Below are 10,798 nucleotides of genomic sequence, written 5' to 3' on the forward strand. Positions count from 1 at the left end.
CGCGCGACAGAGTGAGCTCCTGTTGCTCTGTCCCAGCTCCTGCCAACCTAGCAATTCGAAAGCATGCCAGTGTAAGTAGATAAATAGGTACAGTACCTCTGAGGTGGGAAGGTAAACAGCATTTCCGTGCGCTCTGGTTTCCATCACAGGCAACAGAAGCGGTTTAGTCATGCTGGCCACATGACCCAAAAAGCTGTCTGTGGACAAACACCGGCTCCCTTGCCCTGAAAGCGAGATGAGCACTGCAACCACATAGTTGCCTTTGACTAGACTTAACTATCCTAGACAGCATCTTAAAAAGCAGAGACATCACCTTGCCAACAAAGGTCCGTATAGTTAAAGCTATGGTTTTCCCAGTAGTGATGTATGGAAGTGAGAGCTGGACCATAAAGAAGGCTGATTGCCAAATAATTGATGCTTTTGAATTATGGTGTTGGAGGAGATTCTTGAGAGTCCCATGGACTGCAAGAAGATCAAACCTCTCCATGCTTAAGGAAATCAGCCCTGAGTGCTCACTGGAAGGACAGATCCTGAAGCTGAGGCTCCAATACTTTGGCCACCTCATGAGAAGAGAAGACTCCCTGGAAAAGATCCTGATGTTGGGGAAGATTGAGGGCACAAGGAGAAGGGAGTGACAGAGGACGAGATGGTTGGACAGTGTTCTTGAAGCTACCAGCATGACTTTGACCCAACTGTGGGAGGCAGTGGAAGACAGGAGTGCCTGGCGTGCTCTGGTCCATGGAGTCATGAAGAGTCGGACATGACTAAACGACTAAACAACAACCATCCAAGTCCTTTACCTTTACCAATTTTATTGTGTTCTTCTTTAGCTCTATTTTGTCACCCAGAGGCAAATGCGAAGAGAAGGTCCATCAGCAACTAATTAGCTATCTTACAAACATTTCCCCCTTCAAAAATATAAATAAATAGGGAAACTACTGTAACCAGGAGGCTGTCTTGCGTACCTCCAAGAAACAATAATTAATCTTGTTTTTTTTGAAAGAGTTGATTGCATTGTGCTGAAGCAGAAAATGAAAACCACATTCATTTACTGACAGAGAATTTTAAATCTTTTTAGAAAGAATTTTCTGACCGGCTCCTCTTTCCGATCTCGAAGCCTTCTCTGAAAACTTTAGCATTAGCACTTTTAGGATAAAATGCAGACAGCTCACAGTGAGAAAGATTAATGGGAGCTGTTATCACGAGTCAAGGTAAAAATCTTTTCATGTCTAAGGAGGTGTTGAAGCTCTGCCATTTTACATCAGCAGATGAAAGGAAGCCGCAGTTAGCAATATTACTAGATCTGTTATAGGCTAAGTGCTACTGGTGAAATAATAAAACTCAGTGGTAGATTTAGCACTTTGCCCTTCAGGAAGGAAAACACGTCTTATTTCTAACACTGTCTCAATGTGCAGTGCAGCTTTCTATGCTAGTTTCTAAACACAGCCTCCCTTTGTGTCAAAGAGAGTTTTGATCCGCTATATATATTTAAAAAGCCCCATAAATATTCCTGTTAAAAGGAAAGGTCATCTAGATTTGATAAGAATTTAATTCTAGAGTCTTGCTTGGGGAAACAAGGTTTGGGAAGCAGTTTCTAGAAAGTACAGTGGTACCTCAGGTTAAGTACTTAATTCGTTCTGGAGGTCTGTTCTTAACCTGAAACTGTTCTTAACCTGAAGCACCACTTTAGCTAATGGGGCCTCCTGCTGCTGCCGCGCCTCTGGAGCAAGATTTCTGTTCTCATCCTGAAGCAAAGTTCTTAACCTGAAGCACTATTTCTGGTTTAGCGGAGTCTGTAACCTGAAGCGTATGTAACCCGAGGTACCACTGTATAGATTGTACTTGAAAGACCACTGTAACCACTTGAATACTTTGGCATGCTTTAAATAAATCTTGCAATGGTACATATACTTTGGATATAATGGAGGACTGTAAACTAGATGGACTTATAATATGCAGTTGAAAAAGTTACTTAAAGAACCTACGGAGGGGAGGAGGGGAGTCCTAGGATTCGAAAGAATCTTGTGTAAAATTCTAATATTTGCAAGAATATTATTTCTGTGAATGAAGTTGTAAAACCAAATAAGAAAACGTGTTTGTTTTTTTTAAAAAAGAAAAGTTATGCAACAAAATGTGCCGGTGGTACACAGTGGTACCTTGGGTTATGAACTTGGTTATGACCGGAGGTCCATTCTTAACCCGAAACTGTTCTTAACCTGAGGCGCGCCGCTGGAGCACGATTTCAGTTCTCATCCTGAAGCAAAGTTCTTAACCCGAGGTACTATTTCTGGGTTTGCGGAGTCTGTAACCTGAAGCGTAAGAGAGCCAGTATGGTGTAGTGGTTAAGAGCGGTAGTCTTGTAATCTGGGGAACCGGGTTCGCGTCTCCGCTCCTCCACATGCAGCTGCTGGGTGACCTTGGGCCAGTCACACTTCTTTGAAGTCTCACAGCTTCACTCACCTCACAGAGTGTTTGTTGTGGGGGAGGAAGGGAAAGGAGATTGTTAGCCGCTTTGAGACTCCTTAAAGGGAGTGAAAGGCGGGATATCAAATCCAAACTCTATGTAACCTGAGGTACCACTGTAGTTATGTACAGTCCAAAAAAAACCCTAAAGTCTAGTGGCACTTTTAAATACCTCCACATTTCTGCTTCTTTTCCCCTTCCAAGGAAGTTTCTTCTGGAAAGACATCCCTTTTAAGGCTGAGGCATGTAATGATGGATTTTGTAATGCACAAACATTTTCTGCAGTATAGCTACCACATATTTATCATTTGCTAAGGAATGCGAAAAGCAGTCTAGCACCTGGATATTAAACTGAGTTGCCTTTCAGCACATCGAAGGTAATATCTACAACAGTTCAGGTTTGGGGAAGCTTTTCATGTTTCACTTGTTTAAGTACAGTAGACATTTTCCTAGCTACAGGGACAAGGAAACTTCTTGCGCGGTTTAATACCAACTCCTAATAGATTGAGGATGCTATACAGCCTTAAACAGCTCAGGACCTCAATACCACAAAGGACTGTCTATTTCCATATGATGCTGAGATCATCTTCTGAGGCCCTTCTTCGTGTGCCTCCTTCTCAAGAGGTCCAGAGGGTGGCAACACAAGAACGAGCCTTCTCTGCAGTGGCTCCCCGTCTGTGGGATGCTCTCCCCAGGGAAGTTTGCCTGGCGCCTTCATTATATACCTTTAGGAGCCAGGCAAAAAGGCTCCTTTTTAATCAGGCCTTTGGTTGATCTGGTTGACACCCTACGCCCTTTTAAAATGTGTTGGGGCTGAAATGGATTAAAAGCCATATAAGCAAACTTAGTAGTGTCAGTTGAGAGCAGTGTCAGTTGAGTGCTGGTGGTTGCTAGGTTGCGGAGGTCCTTGTGACACGCCCTTCATTGTGACACCTCCCTCTGCTGGCTCCTTGGTCACTGGGGCTCTAGAGGCATAGAGATCTCCTTTGGTTTGATCATTCAATGAGTGAGAGAGAAAGTGGATGGAGATGTAAGTAGACTTTCTCATCAGCATCTGTATTCTGTGCTGGTAATGCTCCATGGCAGTCTTAGGGAACATTTAAAATAGGGAGGTCCTAAGGAAAAGCAGGACATTCCGGGATCACATAAGAAATTGGGACAGCTTCTGTAAATCTGGGACTGTCCCTGGGAAATAGCGGTACTTGGGGGGGGGGCTGTTACCTGGCCTTTGACACCAGAGAGTTGTATTTTCAAGACTTGCCCTATTATATGCCCTATTTTCTAAGATCCCTATTACTCAGCGTCTATGTCCATGCACAATGAATGAAGTAGAGGACTTCATACATTTCTTTTTCTACTGCCCTATTTATGAGCTAATAAGAACTAAGCTCCTCCTCTTGATCCCGTCCACCATCACATCTAAGGAAGACTGTTTGAAATCGCTTCTTGTGGACGCAAATCCCCAAATTTCACGTGGGGTGGCAATCTTTATAGTGCAGGCTTTGAAACTCAGGGCTACCCTGACTGGGTAGTGTGTCCTAGACCTGGACCTGTTTTAATTCTTTTTATTACCTTTTTAACCTAATGTGCTGAGCCTATTTTGGGGCCATTATATGCTTTATATACATCCGCATTTTAGATTCCCGGCGCCGGCAACTAAATCTTTACATTATTGTCTTAGGGTAATTTAAATGTCATAACGCCAGTAATATCACTTTGAATCTTGTTTGGTTGCTTGTCTCTAGCATTTTTGTCTTATCCTGCTATGGCTGTATGCTAATGCAATAAAGGTTTGATTGATTGATTGACTTGCCCTGTTGACATCCAATGCCCTTTTGTGTTGGGGCATGTGATTGGGCTGTTTCTGTTTTATTATGTATTTTGTATTTTTATATTGTTATCTTATCCTGTGAACTGCCCTGAAACCAGTGGGTATGGAGGGGTATACATATTGAATTAATAACAACAGTAATAATTTTAGATAGTTGTAACATGCCCTGGGACCTGCTAGTGAATATAGGACCAAAGAGGCAGATAGGTAGATTAGATAGCTAATGCTCAGTAGGTGCAGGAACAACAGAAGCTTGACTATAAAGGAATAAATTTCATTTTAGATACTTGTAAAAAGCTGAACATGGATAAAAAGCCAATTTAGCGTCAGTTGAGAGTAGTGTCAGTTGAGTGCTGGTGGTTGCTAGGTTGCGGAATTCCTTGTGACACGCCCTTCATTGTGACACCTCCCTCTGCTGGCTCCTTGGTCACTGGGGCTCTAGAGGCATAGCCATCTCCTTAGGTTTGATCTCCTTTGGTTTGATCATTCAGTGATTGAGAGAGAAGTGGGTAAGTAGATTTTCTCATCTGCATTATGTGCTGGTAATGCTCCCTGACAGTCTTAGGGTACATTTAAAAGATTAAGATCAGGAATGATTTAAATGCTTCAGCCAGCCCTTCTGGGCATCTTTATGACTCCACCCACTGTTTTGTAACAGGGAAGGGAAGTGAGTGTGGATTCTGCTTACAATTTAGGAAAAGAAAAACAAACATGCCAAGCCTTGGAAAAGGCATTCTTTTTAGGCACTTGATAACTCACCATGGGAGCATAAAGCATGTCCTCTGGAGAGGGTGATATCTTGCATTGTCTTTCTCCCCTTCCTTCCTCCCAGGGCCCATTTTGAAAGGACAGCCAAGGTACAAAACCCTTCAGCATGCTGATGTTCCTTCCATAGTAATATTAGTATTTGGTATTTCATGTTTCCCTTTTAAACATCCCTTCTCCACACTAAGCAAACCCACCTCTTTCAATGAGATTATGAGAATTGTATTATAATATCCAGAGGATGCTATTCTAGCTACAGTATTCAAGCACTCTCTTCACAGGGATACCCATTATGATATGCCTCGGAAAGTGAATTCATCTTGAGCTTTGAGTCGTGAATGTTCAAACCAGTTTAGGCATGTAGATCAGGAGAGTACTGTGAGTCCCAGTTCTCACATTTTAACAGGCCTTCTCTGCAGTGGCTCCCTGTCTGTGGAATACTCTCCCCAGGGAAGTTCGCCTGGTTCCTTCATTGTACACCCTTAGGCACCCGGCAAAAATGTTCCTTTTTTAACCAGACCTTTGGTTGATGTTTGACATCCTATGCCCTTTTAAAATGTGGCTCTTTTCGGGGGGGGGGGTTGTTATTGTGTTGTTTTTATTTTGATTATGTATGTTGTGATCTTTTCGGTGAACCGCCGAATAGGGCGGTATATAAATATTATATAAACAATATAAATAAATAAATATAAATATTATATAAATAATATAATATATAAATAATATAAATAATAACAATGATAATAATACAGCACAGGTCTAGACACGTCTGCTCAAAAGTAAGTTCCATTGAGTTCAGTAGGATTTATTTCCTGGTAAATGTGCATAGAATTGTAGCTTTAACCTTAGTTTTCACTATAATGTGGTAAAGTCTGATTTAACCATAAGTATGCAGAGGACTAAGGGACGCGGGTGGTGCTGTGGGTTAAACCACAGAGCCTAGGACTTGCCGATCAGAAGGTTGGTGGTTTGAATCCCCGCAACGGGATGAGCTCCCATTGCTCGGTCCCGGCTCCTGCCCACCTAGCAGCTCAAAAGCATGTCAAGTAGATAAATAGGTACCGCTCCAGCGGGAAGGTAAACAGCATTTCCGTACGCTGCTCTGGTTCACCAGAAGCGGCTTAGTCATGCTGGCCACATGACCTGGAAGCTGTACGCTGGCTCCCTCGGCCAATAAAGCGAGATGAGCGCCGCAACCCCAGAGTTGGCCACGACTGGACCTAATGGTCAGGGGTCCCTTTACCTTTACGCAGACGACTATAGTCTTAGATCTGCGAGCAAAGCTGTAGTAAGGCTTATAGGAAAGTGAAACTTGCATGCATTGCTAGATATATATGCTTATCTGTTAATATGAAACAGCCAATTTTATTAAGCCACGGCAAGGCTGTATCAGTGCCCTCCATAGTTGTTACAGTACTGAGAATCCCAGCATTTATTTGAAGAAATAGGATTCTAGACTATGGCAAAACCCTAAAAGAACAGGGCACATTTACATCGCAAACACAAATATAATACGTTCTCTAACAGACTCTGTGATATACAGATTTACAAGAAAAAGTTATTCCTTGGGAACAAGGTAATCCATGCTGGCTAAGCTGCTTTCAGGCTTTTATATTCACATTTGCAGAGTGCCACAATAGATTACACACACACACACACACACACACATCTGGGTAATGAATAGAAGTTTAAAGAGAAGGTTTCAGAAGTGCCAAGTTCTTAAATTTCCTTCACAGCTTTGTCACGTTTCTGACCAGTAAGACGAACTAACTTGCACATATAGCAAAAGACAGAAACAGAAGACAACTTGGATACAGGCATCTGAAATAACATGTATTTTTATTTGAAACTTGCAAACTACACAGCCAAACATTAATGGCAGGTCTGTTGGCCCGACAGCAGTGCGATTTGCCACAGCAGATAAAATTCACCATTCTAAGCTGAGCAGAATTCTGCATGGCAAGACTCTTCTCAATAACGCACAACTGGCAGAAGGCTTGAGATGCTTCCACTCATGAGATACTTTGTGCTGGAAAAGGAGCACTTAGGATGGGATGTAGTGACATTGCTACTTGTTGCCTTGTGCGATGGTCAGTTTCTCCCAATCTCAGGAGAAATGTTAGCATTTCGCTCCTCTGTTGCTAGGTGTGTGATTGTTAAATCACATGTTAGTGTTTACTTTCTAGGCTTGGAAAGTGTGAGAACGGAAGTCAGTCTTATCCCTCTTCCACTGTACTGTACTTTTGTACTTTTCTTTCTCTCTCTCTTGGAGAAGATGTGAGAGGATGCCATGGTTGTTTTGTCCTGTATATATTGCTTAATAAACCACTTAGAATGCTATACTCGTGCTCCACAGTCGTTTCTGCTATACTCTGCTGAGTGAGTGTGCATATGTCTTTTGATATGTGTCGCTGGTGCGCACTGGGACTGATTTGTGAACGTCCTGGGCTGCGCTTTATCAGGAAGACGCCCAGAGAGGTCTGTCTCATTCCGGGTGCTGCGTGTGCCCCCAGGCGTGTTCCAACAGGACATGCAGCTAAAAGGGACTTCTCCAGCGACTTCTCTGGAGGGCCTAGAGCCCACAAACCACAGCTGTGCAGCTGTTTCTGAGCTAGCTCAGTCAGTAGAGCACAAGATTCTTAATCTCAGGGTTATGGGTTTGAGCTCCACACTGGACAAAAGATTCCTGCATCGCAGGTTAGTGTGTTTTACATCTAAAACAGCAAGTCCTCCCAATTTCTTACAAACCGGTTTTAGGGCATGTCCCAGCCACAGCTGTGCACGCCCAAGCCCCATATTTTCAATGGGCGAGTTAAATACGTCCGTAAGTCTCTTCCAGTGCAATTTCAAAGTACCTTAATTAACTTTATGTGGATTTCACCTTAATTCCTAGTTTTTGCAACAACCATCCTATGCACGCCACAAACCACTTCTGTGCATGTCTATAGGTTAAAACGTCATGCAATTCTCCCACCTTACAAAATAATATCATCAGGTAGCAAACTTTACAGCAAACCCCCTGCTTTATAGGAATGCAGAAATATATATTGCCTCGGTTCCCTCCCATAACCTGTGGTTTGCATCTGGATGTGACATGATAGACATGCAATATCTGGGACCAGATAATTTTTTGTTGGGGGGAAGAGTACAATGGACATAGCAACACTTGTTCCAGGTAAACATGGGTAACAGTGCACTATAAATTTTTCTGCACATCATTTCACCATTTAATTAATTCTATTTGGAACAACTGGGCTGGCTGGGGCTGATAGGAATTGCTGGAGAACCACAGATTAGCTACCCTTGCATTTATACACAAGGTTTATACAATTACACAATGCTTATAAGGCTGTAGTTAGGCAGTTAAAACTACAGATAGTCACGGGCTTCAGACACTTCTCTTGGGCTGCAATCCTACACCCACTTTCTGGGAGCAAACCCCATTAAACACAATGGGACTTAATTTTGAGTAGACGTGTACAGAATTGCAGTTTGGATAAGGTGTGCAATCCTAGGGACACGGATATGAAAAGTAAGTTCAGCTGAAATCAATAGGATTTGCTTCCCGGCAAATGCACTTAGGACTCCAGTATAAAGAAGTAAAATACTTTAATCATCAAAAGGGTTGAGGTGTTCGGCTATTACATAATACTGCCCAGATTTAATTTAGGCTTTGATTTAACCCCATGGCTGGAGGTGAACTGCCATTCTTTTTGATGTTTAATTCAAAGGCTTTTGGCTCCAGTGCTCACAAATTCAAAAGAAAGGGCACAATATTGATGTGGTAAATATATAATGCCAACATGTGACACTGATCCATTGACTTGCTGCTGATTTACTTGTAGTATACACTTTCCAGGGAAAGATACTGCACAGCAGTAAATTCAGCTGAGCTACAGTACGCTCCGAGAATAAAAGGGTTGACTATAAGCGAGTAGCTACAGCTGCATTTAGCTGAACTTGGAGAAAGGGGGGGGGGAGGCACTGCATGGATGGGATTGTTTGTGCTCTGGTGTGACAGTGGACAAGCAGAGAATAATTAAGATGCCACTGTCTGTTTGCATTGAAGCTGCCTGAACACTGACATCTCACTTTCTTCCAACGCTCTCCCAGCTTCCAACTACCGAAGAGAGCAGATTGCATCTTTACAGCAACTGGGATTGTCATGATTACTGAAGGCATTATATCTGGTTTACCTGTGTATTATTTCAGTGGCCTGCAGCACCACAAAGCATTCAGTATACAGTGGTACCTCAGGTTAAGAAGCAGTGATGTACAGTGGTACCTCGGGTTAAGAACTTAATTCGTTCCAGAGGTCCGTTCTTAACCGGAAACTGTTCTTAACCTGAAGCACCACTTTAGCTAATGGGGCCTCCTGCTGCCGCTGGAGCACAATTTCTGTTCTCATCCTGAAGCAAAGTTCTTAATCCGGGGTACTATTTCTAGGTTAGTGCAGTCTGTAACCTGAAGCGTCTGTAACCTGATGTGTCTGTAACCCGAGGTACCGCTGTATTCTGAAGCGGTACAACCTATGTCCCTTCTCCCTAAGTTAAGAAGTCACTGCAAATAGAAAACCAACATAACAGGCAAAGGGATAGGCAAAATTCATTCTCCTTGATGTGTCGGGCTTTAAAATTTTTTTTTTTGCAGGGAGTTTATTCTTCCTTCTTCATTTAAACAATTTCTATACTGCTTAACTACAACAACCTCTGAGTGGTTTACAAGGATACAATACAAAAAGTAAAAATCAGTTAAAACTATAAAATCAAAAATGCCTGCTGGAATGGAAGTCTCCACAGTAGGGGCTGGAAATTCAGCAGGGAGGGGGCCTGTCTGATCTCAAATGGAAGGGAGGTCCATAAAAACTGCGCCCACAGTATTAAATGCATGGTCCCTGGTGTCTATGAGCTGTGATTCTGAGCCACGGAGGACCACTAATAGTGACTCCCCTAAAGACCCCAGCAATTGGACAGGGATATAAGGGATCGGGCGGTCCCTGAGGTAATCCTGGACCCAAGTTGTTAAGGGACTCAAAAATTAATACAAGGACCTTGAATCTGGATCGGTAGTGTATGGGCAGCCAGTACAAACTTTTGAAGAACAGTTATGGGCTGGTGATAGACTTTCCCCATCAAATGTCTAGTCACAGCCTTTTGCGCCACTTTCAGACCAGGCCCAAGGATAACCCCACATAGACCACATTGCAATAACTGAGTACTGAGGTTCTTACACGGGGCAGAATTCAAGAGTGGTATCTCCCATCACAGCATTCTTGTTTTGCTTGCAAACCAGATCCCAGAACCGTGGGGGTATGTTCTGTGATTTGGTCCATGGAAAGCTCTAAAAAAGACCCAGTCATATTGCATAACCTTGAAGTGTGAAGCTATCTGGTATCAACAGCACCACCATCCAAGTGGGCAGAAACAACTTGCCACACGTTCGGTAATTGGATCGACAAAGAAAAGTTGCTTTCGATCACAGCCACAGATGCAGTGCACCTCAAGAAGGGGTGCAGATATGATGTACCTCAACAAAAGAAGAATGCGCTTATGAGCCATCAGCACAATCCACAGCCAGTTCTACAGGAAACCACAGTAGAGCTATAAAGACTGACTGAAGAGACTAGTTAATTTCACACCAGCATTTAGTTCTGCTCATTCCGGATCTCTCCCTGCATCCTCACTCATTAAGGTTGTGTCTCTTTACATAGATCTGTCGGTTGAGCTTTTACAAAGGTTA

At 42.9% G+C, this 10,798-nt stretch overlaps 1 protein-coding gene and 2 long non-coding RNA genes across 3 annotated transcripts in view; 1 reads left to right on the forward strand and 2 right to left on the reverse strand.

Annotated features, from left to right (window-relative positions):
• Positions 1-4,612, reverse strand: part of KCNS3 (potassium voltage-gated channel modifier subfamily S member 3) — a 91,068-nt gene extending 86,456 nt beyond the window's left edge. Inside the window, exon 1 of the mRNA XM_081906326.1 lies at positions 4,582-4,612. The gene's annotated coding sequence lies outside the window, so the exon portion shown is untranslated. The remainder of the gene's footprint in view (positions 1-4,581) is intronic.
• Positions 4,613-6,871: 2,259 nt separating this feature from the next.
• LOC309367376 overlaps positions 6,872-10,798 on the reverse strand; it is a 57,390-nt gene continuing 53,463 nt past the window's right edge. The window contains exon 2 of the long non-coding RNA XR_014167106.1: positions 6,872-7,307. This is a non-coding gene — a long non-coding RNA (uncharacterized lncRNA). The remainder of the gene's footprint in view (positions 7,308-10,798) is intronic.
• On the forward strand, positions 7,307-10,684 carry LOC309367293. Its single transcript, XR_014166998.1, has 2 exons — positions 7,307-10,434; positions 10,567-10,684. It is a non-coding gene; the product is annotated as an uncharacterized lncRNA (long non-coding RNA).

The sequence above is a fragment of the Podarcis melisellensis genome (genome assembly GCF_964234715.1).
Source record: "Podarcis melisellensis genome assembly, chromosome: 3".
NCBI classification, from domain to species: Eukaryota; Metazoa; Chordata; class Lepidosauria; order Squamata; family Lacertidae; genus Podarcis; species Podarcis melisellensis.